This window comes from Harpia harpyja, chromosome 20, assembly GCF_026419915.1.
Source record: "Harpia harpyja isolate bHarHar1 chromosome 20, bHarHar1 primary haplotype, whole genome shotgun sequence".
NCBI classification, from domain to species: Eukaryota; Metazoa; Chordata; class Aves; order Accipitriformes; family Accipitridae; genus Harpia; species Harpia harpyja.
In genome coordinates, this window is record NC_068959.1 from 18303652 (window position 1) to 18327060 (window position 23409).

The window sequence follows — 23409 nt, forward strand, 5'->3', positions numbered from 1 at the left end:
GTGCTTGACTTCCTTTTTCACTGTCAGTGCCTTATTCTAGAACCTGTATGTTGTTACTGTCTGTGGATTAACTTATTCAGTGGTTATTTGAAAGTCAGCAAACAAGGATTTTCTCTGAATCTAAAACCAATTGTCGGTAATATATGAGTGGATAGGATGGTGATGGGAGATGATTTCTCCATTCAAACAGTAGCTCCAGTCTCCCAGAGCTCACATTTAATCCTCCTTAACGTTTTTAAATTACTAGCCATTCTGCCCTCTTAAAAACGTGGTGATTTTTCACATTTATGTTAATAGTACCTTGGATGTAAATCTACTTCCTAAACTGCATGGATGTACGTTCTTGACAATGTTTCCTCTTTGGTAGGAGAGAATAGACTTTCACCGGAGAGAAAAGTAGGATCTTAAGGAAATAGGATAAAGCAGAGCAATAAATGAATGGTTTGCTAAGAAAATCTACCTGAAGTTTTAAAGTCTGAAAATAGCATATTCTACTTTTTCCCTCCCTGGCACCCTTGTGAAGGGGCCTATCAACTATGCCATTTAGTCTGTGACTGGCAGTGAAGCCTGTGCCATCATCACCAAGAATAACCAAGAATTTGGGCTAGTTTTAATTGAATATTTGTCATATGTAATAAAATACAGGATAATTGGGATGCTGTTTGTTGGGCAGAATTGGGTAAATCTGACAACAGCCAATTAAGCTTTGCACAGGAGAGTAAGTGCTGTTGCCTGCATGTGATGGTGCTGTAATTTATAGAAAGAGGAACCCTGGTATGGAAGGAGCACCTTGGGTGCTGCCTCTGTTGTGAGCTCAGAAGCAGGGACGGCTTATAGGGATTTGCAGCTTAAGGGAAGGAAATCTTTTCCCTGCTTTTCCAGCATCTTGCATAGGTCCTGTCTGTGTCTTCAGCCCTGGCATCAAATTCAACTGCTAAGTCTTCTTTCAAAAAAGATTAGTGGAACCAATAATAGCTAAGTGCCCCGTTGAAATCAGATCTGAGATGCTAAGTATGTCTGTCAGAATTTTCCTGGAAGAATGCAAATTTAAAGTAAATGCAGCACTGAAAGCAGTAGTATTGTTCTTGAATACATTTCTGCACAGGTCAGCAGATAAAGCAGATACATTATGCAAGCTTGACAGCGGAGGTAGTCTGTCTCAGAGGCATTTTATTAGTTTTCCAGGAATATAAATAAGGTGATTTCATGTTGAATAAATAATAAAATATTTTTGCTCTCATTTCCAGACTTTCAGTAATCATTAGGTACAGTAAAAGGACTGTAAGGGAATTAGCTTTCTGACCCAGTATTCACCAACAGTAGATCCTGGTAACAGTGGCAATAGTCTTAATGAGCAGTTTGCAAGAGAAAGATTTATATATTTTCATTATAGGCAGATTTTGTAAGATTTTTAACTTTGTGGCCTGAATGGAAGCTTTGAGCCAGTTACTAAGAAAATAGTAAGGCTGACTATGGTACACGAGGAGATACAATGCCTTAGAGAAATGGAGGTGTGATTAGCTTCCAGGTCTTGGTGTTGAGTTTCTTCTGAATGGCATATATTCTTGCACTTGCATGCATTTCAGGGGATCCCTTCTCCTCCTGTAAGATTAGCAGAGATGAGATGAGCAAGAGCCTTTCAGAGTTGAGACAGAAAGTAGATGTTAATGCAGATGATCATATATATTCAACACATTCTAACTCCTCTTCATAGTTCCACAGTTCCAGACTACTGAGCCTGCAAAGCACACATTTGCTGTACAATGGTTTGATTTTTTACCTTGCTCTGGGTGCTGGCTGGAAATAATCTGTTTAGCTTGGTCCCTGATCTGTCTTTGCATAGGAAAAGGAGGAAGGGAAAGGTGGAAGAGGAGATAATGCACTGCTGCTGTTCTGGAATGTATCTCCTACAGGGTCCTAATCTCACAGGACAAAAGCTGAGAACATCAAGCAACTTTAAGCTAACAAGAGAAATGCTTGGCAGTTCTCCTCCATCAGGAATCAGATGTTTGCATAGAGCTGTCTCAAGATTTAACACATGGGTATGCCTCCCCTGCATAACCTTGTCACACGGCCCATCCTTAACTGAGTGGAAATGTCCCATTCTGGAAAAGAATTACTATTTCTGTTCTACCTCAGCAGGGGCTAATCATTGTCCTGGCTAGTGAGAGGAATAACAGAGGTAATTTGCTTGAACTATGGTAAGAAGAATGCTACGCAACATCTGCAGAGGATGGTAGGACAGGAGCTGGGATCCCATTAGATTCTTCAAGGACTGGCACAGCAATTGACAGCTTCCAGTTTGAAGCAGTTGTGCTGCAAATTGCTCGAAGACACAGTACTGTATCTAGGAAGGCTTCTTAGTCCTCCAAAACTCTAGCTAAGAATTGGTTGAAATCAGAAAGGATGAAGTTATAAATTATTATTAGTTCTTGTGTCTTACTGTTGTTATCAGAGTGAAATTTTCTTTGGATATCTTTAGATGAATGTCTGTCCTTCAGGTTCACAAGAATTTGCTGTAGCTTCAAACTGAAGATTATTTTTATGTCTGTTTTGGTTGTCATTCTCTGTCTTCAAAACCTTTAACAAGTCTATGGTTATTTATTATATACCATCTCTCATCAAGAAGGGACTCCTTTTACAGTAAGAATCTCCCCACAAAGCTCTCTTAACATTGCCAATATGGGCTCAATAAGGTAATAGGAAATTAATTTCATTCAAAATAAAAAAGCTGTGAAATCTCAAGATGAGCTTTATAAAGACCATATTGCCAGTAAGTCCTGGGAAGATGACTGTATCTGCTTTACTTGATGGGAAGTTAGAAATGTAGGACTTTCTCCTGAGACTTATCACAGTGCATTTGGCTTCCTGAATTTGAAGCAAACCCATACTGCAAGAGAATATGCAGGGAATGACTGGAACAGAATCAATGACTTTAAGTGACTAAATCACTTAAACAAACATTCCTCTTTCATGTTAGAGCAAAACAATGTTACAGCTTGAGTTATAATAAATTGCTGCTTAATAAGGCCAGAAGTAAGTCATCTCTTTTCAGCTAATTCCTGTTCAGCTTCCCCAGCTGTAAAACACTTATTAAAGAAAGTTTAGCAGCTGTACTGTTCTCTGAGGCATGAAAAATCTTGATTAAGGTCGCTATACTGGAGTCAATAAACCTTAAACCTTGATATACTGGGACACGGGGAGGGGCCAAATTAGCTTTATACTCCACAGTGTCCTGCTGACCAATCCACAGAGGACTGTTTGTTTTGGACTCTGAAAAGTAGCTTGCCAAACCTCCTGCCTATAAGATAAGCATCATGTTATCTGTGCCTATCTGCAAGGTTAGGAGCAGCAAGGAAAAAGCTGTGGTCACAGAAGAAAAGGGCAGGATAGTTAAAGCAACCTTTGAGGCTGAGCTTCTGACATTCCTGCTTTTGACAAAGAATAATGTTTCTGTTTGGGGGAAAAGATCACCTTTAAGTTTTTTAGACTTCAGGTGTTGGATTCGAGGAATACATTTCAGCAGCCTATTACAGTTGCCGTAATAGCTCTAAGGAAACCTCTGCCTCAGTATTATATAAATCACCACCTGAAATATACTTGAATGTAACTTCATTAAAAGTGTTAATGCAAGGTGATTGGTGATTGATACAAGTTGATTTTGCTGATGAGTCAAGTTCTACTCTGAACCACACAGGTAAAAATCTTCATAAATTAATTATCTGTCATGGACATAGTCTGGTCTTTCACTCATGTAACAGGACAAAGTTTTGACTACATGATCTTTTCTCTAGTTATTACAGAAATGATTGTTGAGCTCAGTATATAGGCAAGTCACTGACATAAACACTGATTAGTTTGGCACAGTATTAATATTAGCATTGTAGGACTACTTCCACTGTCAATCGGAATGTTTCTCATTAGGCCTTGATTCTTAATTTTTATCTGCAGCTTTTCTAAGCAAGAAGGCAGGTTTCTTGGAATAAAAGTCTGGTTTTCCTGGACCACATTCTGTACTCAACTACACAATGTAACTCCATGGACAAGCAAAAATGAGTGGGAATGACACGAGTGGGGTTATACTTATTTACATATGTAAAACTGCTGGCAGTGGATCACTGACCAGCCTGACTTGATTGTGTTCTCCACACAGCTCATTATCCCTGCTCCAAGTCTGCCTGATCGTACCATACCAACCTGCTTCCATCATGGATGTCAGAGTTGGAGAATTTTACCCTCTGTAATGTGTAAGCCTTCCCGCCCTTCGGGAGAGAATGTTTCTCCAGCTGTCATGGGTGTTAGTGACCTGAAAGACTTTTCCAAGAACCTGCAAGGAAGTAATTCAGATGTGTGAAGTTTCTCATGCCGATTGTCTTCAGCAGCTGTCTTGACATCTAGGCTTTCCTGGGGCTGAAGCCTTTTCTGTTGTCTGAATGGGGGAGCATGAGGCTGAGGAAGGATGATCTGACATACACCTAGAATTATTCTTTCCATTTGATTTTTTCCTTTAGATGTTTCTGCAAAGAAATTGTAACCTGGCCTGGTTATATCACTTTACCTGCCTCAATTTAATGCATTTATGCCTAGAATGAATAATAAGTAAGACACACGAATGTTTCTAGCTAAATTAACATTTTTTCATCCTGAAACCTAAGAAATTACCAGTTATGTCACCTGCTAGGATATATCTTCTGTAATTGTTAACCATTATTGTTATAGACAGATACAACTGCAAAGGCATTGCAATGAACAGGATGTAGACAAAGGTAAAAATGGCATCCAGAGCATGAGCACTGAACACATTTGTTATTTGCATATAGATTGTTAGTATGTGCAGATTTTACTCCTGGTTTTATTTTTAATTACTTTAATTAGTATACATTCTCTTCCATTTTTTTATGCCTCTCTTAGAAGTATTGATTCCATTGTATATAAAGAGGTCTGAATAGTATGTGACGGAAAGGAATAAAACTAGCACAAAGTTGGAATGCTAGCTGCTACAGATACAATGGTATTGCAGTCACGGGAATAACTGAGTTTCAATTCCTGCATTTTTAATATTAATATTTTTTCCATTTATTCTGGGGTATGATGTACAGGACTTTGAATTAGATCTGAAAAGTGGGGCAAAAAATTAATGTAGACTTTGCTTTTTGCTCAGTTTTGTTTGTCAGTCCTTGCAATAAATGAAATATATTTAATTGCTTTTCCATTTGTTTTCATTTTGTACTTAAGCTGGAAAGCATTATAAAATACATTCCCACAGGTAATGAACTGCTGTAAATGTTCCAATGAAAAGTATATAAAATATCTTTTGATTTCTTCATTAGTAAGTGAAAACTTTTCTCATCTCTAATTATAAAATTTAAGATTAAAAAAAAACCTGAAACATTGAGATTAATCTGGAAGATATTTCATCTGTAGTGTAAGCCTAGAACCTCTTTCTCTAACTCCAACTCATCAGCTGCTATTGCAAAATATCTTAGCAAGGAAAGAAGGGATAGTAGCTGGACCAAGGCCACCTGAGGAAAACACTGACTGGGAGATTGCAGTTGCAGAATCAAGAATCATGTAAAAACATTTTTTATGATTAATGAAGATTGATTAATGAGTAACTTGCAAAGAACCATTCACACCTCTGTATTGTGGTAATTTAGATGCAACTGGCTGTAGTAAAATCACACGGCTATAGTATTTTATTTGTATAACCTTGTCTGATTTACTAAACATCACTTGAGTGTTTTTACAAGTTTGTTTCTTTTTTTATTAAGCAGTGAGGGTGACTCATTTTTCTTAATCCGTGTGTACATAGACAGCCTCTGATGTGCATGCCAGTTTCCATATTTAGGGAATGGTTCAGAAAGAATGAGACTGCATGTTTCTGTGAGTGTAAATGGCAGCAAATTCAGGCCTTTGGTGTCGTGCTAGGCACAACAAATTTTTCTGATATATGTTCTAATTACAAATTGACTGGTGTTTCAATATATTGTCTTGGGGTTATGATATAAAAGGTTCAAGGCACTATTGGTTTTAAATGTCATTCAGAAGTTGGGTGTAACTGCTGAAGAAACATCAAAGCATGGCATTACAAAAGTAAAGATGTCTTCCTCTGGACTGTCAGCCTGCTATGTGCTTGTGCATTTTGATTCAACCATACATTCTGAAATGCTTGTGGAACAGTGAGTTCCCAGACAGATTTTGTGGATGAGGTCTGCAGCAAAAGCAAATGCTTGTGATGGTTAGCTAGGTAACTTTTGTCCTGGCCATTCCTTTACTCTTATTTTATTTATTGTTTTGTTGCTGACATCTATGTGGTGATTTGCTATTTTGACACGTACAAGTCCGCTAGATCATCTTACTTGCAAAAGTCATCAGTAGTCAGAGATCATGATAACCTGATCATGATCTGCAATTGCAACTCGTAAGGCAGTCACATTCTCATGTATTTATTGATCCAGCTACCCTGTATTTTGACTAAAAATGAATTCCACCAAGGATGGAGTTCCCAGCTGTATCTATCTGCATCGAAGCAAAAGCTAAAAAAGAAAGAAAAAACAATTAAACAGATCTACCATAAAAAGATCAGGCAATTCAGATTTTTAAGTGCACATTGCAATAATTAAAGATGCAATGCTTAAAGATGCAATACAGAAGAGCTTAAAAACAATTAGCTTTGGTTTATTTCCTGAAGAGAAATCTAATACTCTAAGCTGGTTTGGCGGACCTGTGGATATCCTAATTTCACTCCTTCTCCTCCCTGACCTCTCTTCCTTCTTCCCCTTCTCCAGACATATTAGAGGACTTAAGTTCTTTCCAAGGACTCCAGTCTACTGTAAAATAATAGACTTGCTTTTTGTTTTGTAATTTTGTTATCAATATATTTTATAAACAAATAAGTATAGTTACATGGGGTTTGCTGGAGAAACCAAGCTTAAATTATCTCCCAATTATCATCTGACATGAACAGAAATTAATAGCCCAGTTCCTTTAGCCTAAACATACACTGGTGTGTACTAAGGATAAATTCTATGGACTAGAATGGACTTAAATGTTCCCTTTATGTAAAATGTATCCTCTGTGTTCACAGGCTCATGAACATGTATCATGGTAGGTCATAAAATATATCACAGATCATCTTATTTTCCTTTTTCCTTTCCATCTTCTTTCCTTGTAGTTTGCTGTCATTTCTTGCTATAGCATTTGTTTAATGTCTTGCATAGTCATCAGAATTGAAACATTTACACTGCAAAGTACTGCCACACTATTGCTCCTGTATAAACAGATAGCATTATTAAATACGATTGATAATAGACAAGTAGAATTGGAAATGTAAGGCACTGTGTTAGTGTTATGTGTTATGAAATAATGACATCCTCTTTGCATAAAAACTATTTTTCTTTTATGATAGACTGAAAAGTTTCTGAAGAGCCTCATGTTACCTTCTGTACTCACAGGTACATGAGTATGTGTTTTTCCAGTTGGGATGTACCCAGAAGTTAATGCATAGGTTTCACTAGAAAAAGTAGCTGTAAAAAGCAGTACCTCCTTATTTGATACTTCTGTTTCTTCTGTGTCAACAGTTCGTATCTATTTAGGTGAGAAAAACAGGTAGTTACTTCAAAAAATGTTATTCAAAGGAACAGTGTGTGGAGCTGAGCCAGACTTAGTGTTTACCTATTCATCACATAACTTTCAGCTCCAGTCTGAATTTCATAATCTTTGCAGATATCTGGAAGACAGAAATAAAAATTTAAAACTCAAATCTCCCAAGAAGCTATAGTACTAGTAGAGCTAGCATTGTGAGGATCAGCAAAATACTGAAGCCAGGACTTGTGACTATTCCTCGCTCAAGATACTTAGATGGTGATTGAGTTTTCTAGTGATCAGACTCGTATAAAACATGTTAAATTGTGCATCCAAACTCCTTAAGCATGAAGAATAATCAAATATTTTTTAAGATTTACTACCTGAGGTACCCTAATATTAGCTAGTATCAGCAACAATAGATTTACCTGCCTTAGACAAGCAAAGAGAAGCTACAGCAGGCATAGTGACATAATTGCTTTAAGTCTTTGAAATTTTTTTGTTAGTCTAAAATCTAATTCACTGGCACTTTTCCACAAGTATATTTAAGCTTTTTAGGTAACAATTCAGGCAAATAATAATAGAATTTTTGTGATCTGATATGAAGGAATTTCTTTAGCACTGACATCAGTAAACGAGGAACAGTTTGGTTTCAGTGGGAAATGTGGCAAAATTAGTTTAAAGATTGTTAAGGAATTGCTTTCTAATCACTCCTAACTATTTTCCTGTGCTAGAGATCATAGGAACTAAAAAGAAAGAGAATTGGTATTCTAGCATTTTTATTAATCTGGGATATTTTGTTTGCAGTCATACAGATCTTAAGACATTCAGGTAGAAAGAAATAACAAAATCAAATATTATTTATTATTCTAGGAGCTCCAGCTGTCACTATCTTTCATTTAATAAACACTGTTCACAATACACTTACACCTTTAGGGTGAACCTGCAGGACAGAGGAAAACTAAAAGATAACTTGAAGATTAACAAACTTAGAGATTGCACACAAATTCATGTAAACACCAAGCTGGACTAGTCTAGTTCTTACTAGAAAACACCTATTGCAGGCTAGAGAATGCAGTCTCTACTGGAGACATATGAACTTAACTACCAAGCAGGCACAATTATCAAGTCCTGCATTTTCCATCTATTAGGAAATCTATTGCCAAGGTGCCTAAAACGAGAAACTGAAATTTGTGCTTACTGTAAGTGCTGTGAGAACTGAAGAGTACCCACTAGCACTGTTCTGTTTCTGTGACATCGCACCGTTGTATTTTCAGCTTGGGCTATTCTCTGCTACTGTACTCATGTGGGCAAAGAGGGAGGAAGTGTGAATAAAACTGGCTATAGCTAAAAGTCCTGCTCGCAGGTAGACCACAGTAAAGCTAATTTAACTGGTATATTTATAATTTGCACTGAATTCATTACAGATACTAATGAAGACATGATTTCTCTTAGGGCTGATTTCAGCAAGCAGTTTGGAAGCTAGGGTTAGAGAGGAAAAAAAAAAATGCCTAATTCAGTGCAGTAAAGTATTCTATATTATAGAGATTTCCATGGTAATTTGTTCTTTGTAGACAAGTATGTGCAGACCTCCCCCAAGGACTTTTTGTCATCTCCTTTGTTATACTCAACCATTAGAATAATTTGCTGTAATTCTGCAGCACAAATGATTTGGTCATCAGGCAGGTACATCCTTCTGCATAACCTAGAGTATACATAATAGAGACACAAGGATGATTCCATTTATCATTGGTGTTTCCACTGATTTTAATAGATCGACCTCGGGGATTTTTTCCATTGCAGGACATAAAGAAACTATATATGAATAAAAGGTTATTTGATGAATAAAATGTTTTTAAAGTAGCCTGTACTTGATGGCTCCTTTGATCTTGGATTGGTACCTCCACAGCTGCATGAACTGCATTTCTCTGATTTACTCTTCTTCCTTGGAAATATGGTCAAAGCTTTAAATGTGGGGATATGAGACTATAAAGGTTATGATTATCATCTGCAGTAGTGCAGCTTTACTGAAGAGAGTAGGTCATATTTGTTAACACTAGTTTAAGACCTGTAACCCCGCCTAAACAGTGCCATCCTACCTTCTGGAGAGGTCTCCACAGGTCATGTGCTGTAATTCCGCTGCATGGCACAAATTAGCAGAACTGCAATGAATCTAAATGTTTTGAGCTCTTAGGTACAGTATTGAGCTGTAGGCAGTTTCTGTCAGAACAATGTGTGCAGGGTAGCTTGCTCTCAAGAGAGAAGGTTGTCCCAAGAGGACCATCAATAGCATAATCTGTAAATTAGGAGTGGGGAGAAGAAAAGACCTGCTTAAGGGCTAATTAGATCTCTGGTAGGTTGTGTACTTACACACCCCTCATGTTACCCTATAACAAGATGAGCAAGTGGCTATAGATTTATGACGAGTATATATGGCGCGTGCACAAGGAATTCCCTAATGCCTTAGAGGCATTTAGCACATACTGTTATGAGTGCTATAATATAGCTATGAATGACAAGAATCAGTAGTGTTAAGCTGTTGTTCTTACTACTATTCTGTGAAAACTAGCAACTGGATCATGATTGCATTCTTATTTCTCAAAAGCATCCAAGCACCTATCACACATTGTTTGTACTTATTGCCGCAAGCTGAATTTTGAATCAGAAGCCATATGGGTGGTTTCAGATCTTACTTGAATCCACACTATGCATCCAGCCTTACAGCAGAAATATACTGCTGCAAAGAAACCCTGTGCTTTAGGGGATTCTACATTATTACAGGGTTAACAGGAAAGCAGCAAGGCCTTATTTATGTATGGTACAGGAGTTGCCAGAGCAGCAGAAATATTGTTTTCTTTCAATGATTAATGTGCTCAATAAAAGTGTAGCATCTGCTGCCAGCTTTCATTAACAAATAAATGAAAAACAAACCCACGTGGTAGGCAGTGTGTCTGGGGACAGCTTAAACAGGACTGAGCTGCTTTAGATTTCAGCTATTTTCTTTAGCACAACAGTGTGGAGCACTTTCTTGTTTATAGAATAAACACACGGGATTGAAGTGATCTGTGTAGCACACAGGAGCAGTTGCCAACCCATAACATTCTGCAGAATGCAAAAATTCCATAGCTGCTCCCTTGGGAGTCATAGGCTACAATCTTCTTGCATGTTGGTTTCAGTGTAAATAATAGTTAAATCATTAGAACAGACAAGCTGCCAGTAAACCTTTGAATAAAGTATTAGTTCATTTTCCTTCCTTCATAATACAAGTTCAGCAGACTCAGAGCTCAGTCCTTGTATTAGTTCAGGAGACGTGGTATTTCACACCACATTAATAGAAGTAATGCGTAAATGTAAGGCTGTAAATGTGTGCTTTTTTAGCTTCCTCACAACAAAGTAGACTCTCTGAAATACAATAGATAACTTCATTTTTAGCCTTATTTTCTGTGGAAACAAAGTTTATTTGATCATGGCGTCTTTCTCTTCCACCTTTTGTCCTTGTAACTTCTGAACCATATTGACTAGTTCCACCCTCTTTGACAAGGAGAAAAAGGGAAGGAGCGTTTACATACAACAGTGTCTCAACATAGGGGAATTTCACAGTGCCTACTTTATAGACATCAGAATCCACACAGCAGAGAACCACTATAAGTATGCCATCCTCATGGAACTTTTGATCAACAATTGCTGACTGAAGTGAGTCCATGAAATGGTAAGCTGATCTTTCTCAGCTCTGGTACTGCTAAAACTGCTTTCCTTCATGGAAGTTTGAGAGTGATCACCCAAGAAGATCGCAGACGGATGTGACTTTGCATCTGTGACAAGAACTTCACTGAATCAGTCTCAGGATGTATAACGATTGGAGTATTGCTTTCAGCATTTCCAGTTGTTTCAGGCTTTTTTGTATAGAAATTAAGTTCTTTTAAACAAATTAGCAGAGGCTATTTCCAGCAATAATGTGGCTGTCCTTCAGGCACATGGAAGCCTAGCAATCTCCAGAGCCATATGCGTATTTGCAAAATACAACTTATTAATTCGTAGTGGAAATACATCACAGAATGACAACAATATTTCAGTACTAAAAACAAAAGATACAAAACTGTCATGACCTGAGGGTGGTAATGGAGCAATCCCTGAGGGTTATATGATGAGGGACAAGGATGGCTTTGGGAATCTAAGGTGTTTGTTCTAAAACCTGATGAGTACTCTAAGCTTAATGGCAGTGCAGAAAAAGTAGCTGTACCTTCAAGTGTACCTGTGACCTATGCTGAAACCAAGGAAACCTTTCTTATAAATGTTAGATAGGGAGACCAACTCATCTGCACTGCTGTTCCCATAAAATCAGACTCCCAGTTATCTTCTCTGCAATGAGAAAATATCTCTAGATAGAAGAGAATAAGCTAGATTTCGGCTATCACAAAGGCTAAGCCAACATGCATCAAAAAATGTGTACATACCAAATAGATGGGATTAGATTTACAGTTCTCCTGTACATGACTTAGGTGCTTAGTACAAACTTGGTACCAATGTAGCTTGCACAATCATACACTGAAGAGAATTTCATGTTACTGAGAACAGAACCTAGTCTTCAGTCGTGACATACCGTAACTATCATCACCATGCAAATGTGATTATTTGCTAATGAACAGACATCCCGTATATTTAATTGCATCACAGTTTTCAGCCTTATATTCTTTCTATGCTGATTATGTTCCCTGTCTAGCATGAGTCATCAGACTCTTCAGGTATGTACAGTGTGTGCTATACAGAATGATGCATTGAGCAGGTGTGGCAAAGGAAAGGGCAGTTCAAGTAAAAGGAAATTGAAATGTATTTTCAAAGAGAATGTACAAATACCTTAGTGTTTGATTTCCAGGGTGGTGATTAATTGCAAACTGTAAGATGAGAACATACAGGACAAATAAGAGCAATAGCCGTCTGTTATATCATGTAGTAGATTCACCTCTGGTTTAAGCTGGCTTTTGGTGGTATGAACTAGAAAGCAGGGACTCTGGCAGTGTAAAGAGAAGTGAAAGCCTGAATTCCCTCTCTCTGGTGAATTCTGGGGGCTGGCAAGCTGTACACAGAGGACACTGACCTCAGCAGTCTGTGCAGGCTGAGATTTTCTGGCACTCCGTGAGACCATGAAAAATGTTACCCCTATCAGATATGATGGTGAAAATTAAAATACAGCCTGCCCACATGAATGTGCAGATCATACCCATGGTAAAGTTGATCCTACTCCTTTACTTGTACTTGCTTGTGCTAGAGAACAAATCTTGGCTTGCATGTGCATTCTGAGTTCAGGGAATGCAGAGTGTCTGTATTTAAACCCTGAACTCAAATGCCAGCAATGTGATCTGCAGGCTCAGGAGGTGCAGTGTGACATCAGACTTTGACTAGTTTATACTTAAGCTAGGCTAAAGAGCAAAAGAAATTTGGAGCTTTTACCTCTTTCGCTTGTATTTATAAAATCATTGTAGACTTTGGTACAACCTGCAGTTCCAGCTAAAAGCTGTAAAAGTTGCTGTGTTCCAGGTCATAAATTGGGGTGAGATGGCAGTGCTGTGTGATGAGGCTTGCACAATACCCATGCAGCTTATATCTGACTCAAGGCTTTGCTATTAATTCTTCACTTTCATGAACACAAAATTCACATCCTGTTCTTTTTCCACTCTCTGAAGAACACCTCCTATTATATGCCACAAGCAGAAATCTCTTTCTAGACAGTATAAAATTCCTCGAGATCTAACACAGTGAAGCAAGATCATTTCTGAAATGAGGTTATGCATTTCCCCATTACCCAGTGCCTCACACCACTGAAAAATGAAATGAGTTCCTGGCCTGAACGTTCCTGCTGTTATCTAACTCTCACTGTACTTCATGTCAATTATTAACATCAGCAATGATAGAAATCTTAACACATGTTAAGGAACAGGACTCCTACATAATTTTTGTTAATCTGTATTATTTTGCCCTATAATCTTTGTTTTGGAGCCTATCTTTCTCCGTCTCCTTTTTCAATGTGCTCTCACAATTGGCATGTTTGGGGCTGATATATTGCTTTCACTCTTTGGAGGACAAAGTGCAAAAGCTGTTTACTATCTCTTTCACCCTCCAGACAAAGATCTTGTTCATCATATACAAGTCTTCTGTTTATGAGTTAATTTTACCCAATAATACCATGAAGACTTTAACAGAAGACAGTAGACACCACTAAATGACTTAGCTGAGCTCTCAGATCAGAGCATATTTATATACATTAAGGAAGTCACTGAATATCTGCCTTAAGTGTGAAAAGTGTTGGTTTTGTTGGCTCACAATTTTTTTTCAGTGAATTTCAGACCCAGCAATGATCCTTTGATTTTTCTCAAGGTAGTAAATAATACAGTGTAAAACCTGCTAACTGTTAACAAAGGGAACATTCTAGTTATGTAAAGCTTGAGGGTGGGGGGGTGCAGATGGATGTACAGTCCAGGCACTTGGAATGAAGCATGAATACAAGGGGCTGATTTGGCTTTGCTGTACTTACCATGCAGGTTTGAAACAGTACATACTGACCAGAAAGTACTTAGGATTCTCCAGCTGGGAAGGCTGAATGTGTATCCAGTCCCCAGGAAACACTAATCTTGGTACAGCATGTGTGTTGGGGATGGAGGAAAACGTGACTAGAGACATGTCTTGTTATTCCTTTTCAGAGGATATAGTTTTAAGCTTTGCCATCTGGCAAGTGTCAAAGCAGATTCCCATCTCCTTTAACCTTCTCCAGGTTTGGGTCTTGGGTAAGACATTCAGTGAGCTATAGCTTGCCTCTTGACAGCCTCGCTATCTCTGCCTTTGTCCAACAGAAAATGGTTACACCCTGAATCTGACTCAGGAGGGTTTTGCAGAGTGAAAGAAGTGCAGGACTAAGCTCATGGTATGCAGGCTTCTCAACAGACAATAGTATCCAGTACTGGGTAATCCCACCCCCATGTTTCTACACTACCATAATGTAGTTGTATGTATGCAAATGGCATTGTTTGCAAATATGCAAAGAAAGTCTCCTTTCTTTGTGTAATTGAGTATTGCTAGGTACCTGGGACAATGAAATATAGAGAGCAGCTAGAAAAAAAAGATACCAGAAACTTTTACACCCGAAGTTTCCCCAGCTTCATGGAGCCGTATCAAAAGAACTGTTCTAGCATTGCAGGTGTGAGCTAGTGATTTATTCTGAAGAGTCACAGCCTCTTACTTTATCTCTTTTCCTTTCTCAACTAGAAAAAAGCTGCCAGGACTAATCCATAGGTGTGAGTGTACTCATCCTTCTCTGCAAGCAAACTGATCTCTGAATCAGAATTCTGAGAGAAGTCAGCTAAATGTCAACAAGGCTGTAGGTTGCATCTGTACAGGCCATACATTAAAAGAAGTAGTAGTGTTAAACAGTACCAGAATGAATCAGTGATCCAGGCATGTAGAAGTGCTACTTTTAAATCCCTAGGAATTATGTAATTACAAAGCCCACTTAGATTAGAGAGCAGTATAGGTCAGTCATGAAAATATAGCTCTTTTTTTTAGTCATTGGTATGGTTTGTCTTTTCAGCTGTAAGGTGATTCAGTCTGGAAGCTTTTTTGTGTTTGCTTTATTTCACATCAAATCACTTATTAAATGTGTAGAAACCTTGTAAAATCAAGAGCATCTAATTGGATTGTTATTTTAAATGCAGAAGTCTTAAAACAGATTCCCCCAATAAACTTTAGGAGAGCAGGACGAATACCTACTTAGAAAGAGAAGAGGCAGTGTTAGGTTCTGTTAGACAAAATGAGCTTGCAAACCACCTGTTGAACAAAGAACATCAGCAGAGTAACTTGCGTTTTCTTTTGTGTTAACTGTGGCTAGCTGCTGAACTACATAGCATTCAGGAGATAAAGTATCTGCCACCACTTCCTTGAACCCTTTTTCGAATCCTGTGGTTTGTGGAGCTCTCTGTGTTTCAGTACGGCAGGAATTGGTATCTAGCTCCACTGAGCTCCTAGGCCAAGGACTGAGTGAAACTTACTCTGTTTAGGATGCTGTGCAATGCCAGATACCCTGGATACTGTATTGTTTCACAATGTGTTATTTCATTTTCGCAGGCAGAGGGAAAATTGATTGCTAGATGTGAGCATAAGGCCAATCAGTGTGGTAGCTCTTCTTCCCTTGTAGCACTGCTTATCTCCACCCAAGTCACAAAGTTGTCTTTAATAAGATTCTGGCTGATAGGGCACTAAATACATCTCACCCAGAGATACACATACCACCAGCACACTGGCCTCTAGCAGGGGTTTGGCACTCACCCAAGTGCTGCCAACACAAGTACTGCAATGTTTTGATGCTTTCTGAATGTCCCCATTAGGATTGGCTAAGCCCAGCCATAGATAATTTGCTGCAGGATCAAAACACACAGTGCTAAGTACAAATAAATGTGGACGAATTGATACATTTGGGATGGATATCAAGTATGAGATCCTGATTATATGAGAAATGTTGCTCATTATTCCATTGTGCAATCATGGGATACTTTTCTGATGCCAGGAGCAGTCCTTTGTATTTCAGGTCAAATGCTTTCTCAGAAGCAAACTCAAAATTAACAAAAAAATATAACCTGCAAAGTAATCAGGAAGAAATTAGTTTTCATTTTGCAATGTACTGCAACTGGGAGAGAGAAAGAGGTTGAGAAGCAGTGGTCATAAAAGTGCTGTTAGACATTTTCTCCTTAGTACACAGGATTTATGATGAAACTAATCACACCAATTTCAAGAATAATTCCAGAAGGCAATCTCCTGGAATGACAGAGGTTTTATTTTAAAAATTCAATTGAAGAAAGAAATTATCATAATATGTGAACTACTATGAGTTACGCAGTGATACACCAGTATCAAAGCTCTTAGCTGACCCTGGACAGATCACTGTGAGAATTACAGAAGATGTAGTACTTTAGTGAGCTGAAAAGTATGCTATTGAGACATATGGTATGTATTAGATTTCTATATAATTTGGTAGTTGTGGTATCAGTTATATAGTAGCATGAGTGGATATTATCGCCATTCTAAAATGAGGTACCTGAGATACAGTCTTGTTTGTCTTGAACTGTTGCACGGTGATGGCAGAATTGGAGGTTGTACCTGCAGCTAACTCTCAAGTTTATTCCTCCTCCAAGTCTTCAGAATACATGCTAACGTTGCCAACCCTAACTCATCAGTTCTATAAAAGACACATGTGGTGACATGATGAATTTCCAATAGACTTGAAGAAGCATTAAAGCCAGTGATTTGGGGATTATTCATCTGGAATATAGTTATTATCTATCATCTGTGCTCAAGGAAGGAGATTAAAATGGGAACAGGCAGAATTGTTACTAAAATGATCAAGGAATTGGAGGGTTTCATCATAGCATAAAAGATAGAAGCATGTTTAATTAAGCAAAACAGAGGCATTGTAGGGGCTAATATAATGTTGACACAAAAACCAAAAGATCTAAGTTGGCTAAGAATAAATCTGCAGTGGAATTTTTATATAAGGTCAGTTAGAGCAAAGAAATTCTGAAATAGTCTTCCAAGAGAAGTAGTGAGAGGGAAAAATACTCTAATTTTGAGATGGAACATAATACTCTTATGAAAGGACAAAATGATGCAGTGCCATAAAAGGCAACAGTACTCAGTTACTCATGAGATCACCTTGCAGTCAGTGTTCCTATAATCCTAAATTTCTATGTACCATTTAAAAGCATGAACAGCATTATTACCACTTGCAGGAAAGAATTTCATTATCACGGAACTAGGCTGTTCCTTGCCCTAGACACAGTGCTATCACAATTTTGAACAGATTGCTCATAGTAGGTATTGGTTAAGCAAGAACTGGCACGGAGGGCTATGCTGATGTACCTGCTACAGCATGTGGGATATATACCTGGAAACTGCAATCCTGCATCATCTGCTGCTGTGAGTCATGTGGCGCTACATGGACAGCAGCAAAACAGGTGAGTTAATTATACAGCCATGGACTTACCTTATTTTTTGCCTTTTTTTTAAATAATTAGTGTTTACAACAACCTTAATTCTATGCTGTCATTAGAGCCTGCTGTTATGCTAAGGCATTATTACCTTTTTGTAAGATGATTCTTGAAATACCATGCTGCCCTCTTGAGGTTGCCTAATCTATGTTTTGGGTTCAGGGTTTTTTAGCCAGCTACTGGAAAGAAAAAAACATGTTAATGAAAATTTGTTTCTTATGGAAATAAGCAGTTTAGGCATGAGCATTTCAAAGCCATCTCTGTGTTTTGGATGTTCCAAAAGGAACATCCCATTTGCAAATGTCTTTGTCTTGATTCCTCCACCTTAACTCCTCAAAAGATCTAGAGGATCGTGTGCAGAAGTGCCAATGGCTGGGAGTAGAAATAGGGTGGCTTGGTTACAAACACTGCTCTATTTAGATTTGAACAGAGAAATAATTTGAACACAGAAATAATTCACAGCAATGGGAGGAATCATGTTTCTAGTACTCTGGCGTTGACCAACAGTCTTGCATGACTTTGGTCGTGCTACTATCAACAGTGGTAAGGCATACAGTCACTGATACATTCTGTACTGCAGAGATCTGGCTGCCTGACAGTTTCTTCCAACTGTGGTGTCTCATTTGAAATGATTGCTTAAGAGAACTAAATGTGTCTTTATTGGCAAAATGAAGAATGCAAGTAGTTAGACCAAGTGGTGTAAAGCACATGCAAAGTATAAGCACAGAGGAGGAAGGCAGTGTGACAGAAATTGCCTCTGATAGCTTGGGGTTTTTTCCATTAAAAAAAGGAAAGTTACTGGAGCCACTCTGTGTAATAGTCTCTCTTAAATGAATTGTTTAACATGAGACCAGGTGGACAATGGTGGGAATATGGTTAGGTGAAGTAGGTTGCCTAATTGCTCATTTTTTATTCATTGCTCTGGAAATCAATTTATAGTATAGCGCGTGCATCAGAGACAAACAGACTGGAACAAAGGAGGAAGGAGCTGGTTAGGTCCCATGTGTTTCTGTGCCACTGTAAAGCTTGGATTTGACAGGATTTTAGCCATCTGTCTTCTCCTCTTCTGTTCCACAGTGCCTGTGCCATTCCAAAGGGTTCCTAGAGAAGATGAATGATAGCAGCCTGAAGCAGAGGTATGCTGGGAGCGATTTCTAGCGGCAGAAAGTTTGGCAGAGCTTCTACTGCCTTGACTAGAGGCAAAGGTTTCAATTTGCCCATCTAGTTTTAGAATATTTGCTGCCTGTCCCTAAGGGTTCCTTTCAGGCCTCAGCTGTGTTAACATGAGTGGGACTCAGAGCCAGTACGTTTGGTGAAGCTCCTTTCAGACTGGCTGCCATGCTTGGCAGACAACACTTTGTTGGCAATGAGGGTGGGAGTGACTGGCAGTTGTAATAGCAATGCCAAAATGAATGCTAGCCTTTGCACTACAAATTTCCATTCAGCTGCTCAAACAGGAATCATGGGTCCCTGTAGTGCATATCCAGTCTGCCTGCCTTGACTAGAAACTAGTAATTGTACTTCACTGAGCAAATATCCATGGAATGACTAATGCCAATGAACCTCAAAACCATCCCCATTACAGGGATTAGTGTTACTAAATATAGAAGTATGTGTTCTTAATATCATACAAAAGGAAAGCAAATGCCCTTTTCTGGTATCTTTTAAAATTCCTGAAAAACAGGCAATGGTCTGTATATTTATTTTTCCAAGAGTAGATATAAATGCTCCTTAGCCAGTCTTTTTGTATGCAAATTTTCCAGGCCCCCAGTACTATACTTCCTCATACATATTTTCAAGTATTCTTGTATTCTCTCTGTAATGATTGGAACATATAATGAGTAAACACCACTACAAATAAGAAAAAAAGCCAAGTAAAAAATGAACTATAAGAGTTTATAGCTGAGTATGAAAAAGAACTTCCTTTTTCACAGCTTGCCTGATTGAAAGCCAAACATTTATGTACACTTTAAAATGATCAGATGTTTATTTCCAGATCAGGATATACCTGATAAGGCCAGGAACAATGCAAAAAACCCAACAAAACAACCAAGCCCCAAAGAACCCAAGAGCTTGACAGAGTTTTATTTCAAGTATGGAATAATGTATTAGAAATAATTTGGAAAGCAGGACTGCTGACATGAAAAACATGTTTCTTCTTGAAAATTAATCCTATTTACTGATACTGTTATTTTTCACAAACAAAAATTTTTTTTATGTGGAGAGAGCTTAACTGAGTACAATCTCTTTCCTTTCCCTAATGCAGAATAGGTATGCCTTGTTCCTCAAGGCAGTTAGACTCTTTGGCACCTTTCCTTCCTGATATAGCATGTCTTTCCACTTGTGTTGTTCATAACTTCTTAGAGACCTGCAGATTGAAAATACTGGCATATGTCCTCATGCCCTAGGATATTGGTCCATAATTATAGCAAAATAAATACTGAATAGAGAAAAGACTTATGTTCAGCTGCCTCCCATCTCTCTTGTGATGTTGTTCTCGTATGTCCCCTTTTTAAAGGTCTGTTTACTGGAGAGGGGAGTAATAGATAAAAAGAATCACAGAAGCATAGAATCATTTACATTAGAAAAGACCTTTAAAATCATCAAGTCCAACCGTTAACCTAGCACTGCCAAGTCCACCACTTAACCATGTCCCTAGGTGCCACATCTGCACATCTTTTAAATACCTCCAGGGATGGTGACTCAACCACTTCCCTGGGCAGCCTGTTCCAATGCTTGATAACCCTTTTGGTGAAGAAATTTTTCCTAATATCCAATCTAAACCTCCCCTGGTGCAACTTGAGGCCATTTCCTCTTGTCCTATTGCTTGTTACTTGCAAGAAGAGACCAACACACACCTCGCTACAACCTCCTTTCAGGTAGCTGTAGAGAGCGATAAGGTCTCCCCTCAGCCTCCTTTTCTCCAGACTAAACAACCCCAGTTCCCTCAGCTGCTCCTCATAAGACTTGTGCTCTAGACCCTTCAGCAGATTTGTTGACCTTCTTTGGACATGCTCCAGCACCTCAATGTCTTTTTCATAGTGAGAGGCCCAAAACTGAACACAGTATTCAAGGTGCGGCCTCACCAGTGACAAGTACAGAGGTATGATCCCTTCCCTGCTCCTGCTGACCACACTATTTCTGATACAAGAGGAAAGGAAGTTAAGGGAGCATTAGAGCTGTTAATCCCTTTTTCTTGATACCACTGACATCACTAATAATAGAGGAGAAGATGGGACATGTAGTGGGCATAAAAAGGCACTTTGAACCTGTTGCTAGTCCCACTCCTATTGCGTAATTTCTAACAGGACAGTCTACCCTTCTCAGTTACATGTGGGCTACATCTTCACCATTGTAGACTGCAGAATTTTTAGGGTAGGATTTGACTTTGACAAAGAGGGGCTTCAGTCTGAAAGAAGTCCCAAAGTGTTAAATGGGTGCAGAGGATGTGTCCCAGGCACTAAAATGCCTTCCTGTAGTCCTGAAGTTCCAGGTGCACAGCTTGTGTACCTCTAAGATTCAAGTAGGGACAGATTACTGTAATAGACCCTGTCTAGTCCCACTCTACTGCAGCCAGCCAGCCATGTTATGATGAGCTCCATCTTAAAGCTGGCAAGGTTTTCACCCCTGCTATGTCTACTAGAGTGCTCAGCCCCTCATTTGAATTTCACATACTTTCTTCTAATTTCCAGCCTTATTTTGCCTAATAATTTTTAAGCCAATGTTCTCCTTGGGCTTATGTGTGTCTTCTTCCTGTCTGCTGTTATCTATAGATGTGCTTCTGTTCCTTTCAACCTTTGCTTGCTAGGTTAAACAGGGGAAGATCTTTCAGCTCGTGAGACAGTTTTCCCTAGTGGTCCTTTTCTGTTCATTGTCAGTGCTGTGACCATGGATGTCTGGAACCATCCACAGCTATGTAGTTTCCTATTTCATGAAACAAAAATAGGTGTTACATAATGTCACACAAATTAGACTCCTTGTCACACTATTAGAGAGACTTTTTCAATGTCTGTCAGATGAGAAAAAGCTGAAAAGGGACAAGGTAGCACCACAGTTTAACCAGAGTGACCTTTAGGGCTGCTGAATTGTCAAAAAAGAATCTTGAACTTTTAATATAATAATGCCTCTGAAACATCATCTGAAATAATTTCTGTAAAAACTGCCAATTCTGACAAAAAGGGCAGCTGCAGGGTGCTGGAAAGGAGTGTAGATCTTCGGTGGACTTGTTCTGCCCATTCAGGACTCAGCCATGCCCAGAACATCTCCAGGGTGAGCAGCATCACTCCTCTTATGCAAACATGGTATCTGCAAGAATACAGCCATGGCACCCCAGACTGCACAGGCATACCTAACATCTGGGGTAAATATTCAGGAGCAGGAGACCTTGCCAGATACAATATTCTGCTCTTTGTAGTACAGATATGAAAGTTATTTTCAAAACAATAAATTGTGACACATCCACAATTCTGGGATAAGTTTTAAGAATACTGTTGCAAACATGACCAGAATTAAGAGCTTTGTAAGCAAAATTTCTGGAAGAACTCTCAGAAATAGAACTAGGGACATGAGAATCGATAACAAATAGTCATTTTTAAAAATACCTATCCTATATTTTATGTCTCAATGGCAGCTCAGTTCTTCAGAAATTTCTTCAAGACAGTGCAGACAGAACAATGTGCAACTTTCTAAGCCAAGTGTACTCTTGATGATGTTTTGTCTATAACCTCTAGAGCAGTGCTTTTCAGATTTTCTGTGGACTCCAAGATACTCCAAGTGAAAACTTGCTTAGACATCTCACATGCAAAAGCTGTTGTAGAGCTGTTGTTGAGATTCATGCACTTTTCATACTTGCTTTATTGGTTTCCAGAAGTTCATGGGAAGTCCTGTTGTAAAGTTCCTAGTTTTCCTTTCCTTGTTGTCAAATGAACATTAAATAGGGACATTGCTCATGCATGCTTAGTTTTAATATCTGCTGTTATCCTGGTGAAACGTCTGACATGAAACCTAAGCAGACATTTAGTAGGAGCTGTAAAGTATCTGTTTATTTGTGTGCTTCATTTCATCTATTTTATTCTGCTGACTTCCATCTGTATCTTACTTCCCTGAACTAGTATGTTACAGCCTTAACACAGGAAAGCTCAAGCTTTTGTATACAGTAGAAATATGCATCAGAAAACAAAAGCAGCGGCCGTGAACTCAGCGTCTATAAACTGTGCTGTTTTATATATTACTCTTCTTTTTACACTGAAATTATACATAACATTCAGCTTAATGACTAGGCCCAGTTCATTTTGTCTGAAGCCATATGACCCTGAACTCTGACATTGATTTCAGGCTAAACAAGGTTGATCTGGATGGGTACTAAACTGTGAAGAAACAGGAAATGACCCTCAGTAACAATGCTTACTGCTGGTTCAGAGAGGACATATGATCATTCAGTAAGGACACACTTTTTCCTGAGTTGGTCCTGAACAAGGTGGGGGGCAAAGTGTTGTTATTAAAAATGCTGGCCAAAGTACAATTTCATCAAAACCTTACATATTCACTCTTGTTCTAAATTATAAATAAGATCTCTCTTTATATCCTTGCATTTTTATATCTAAACCAGAGAATTGTATCAGAATATGAAACAAATTATATGTAAAGTATTATTGTATTATTAACTAGTAACAAATTGTTTCTATCTCAGAATTTGAGAAGTGTAAACAAAAAGAAATTTGATCTTGACAGACCCAAATACATTTTTTGATGAAATCTTATATAGAGATCCTATGACAGCAAAATCCTTATTTTCAGC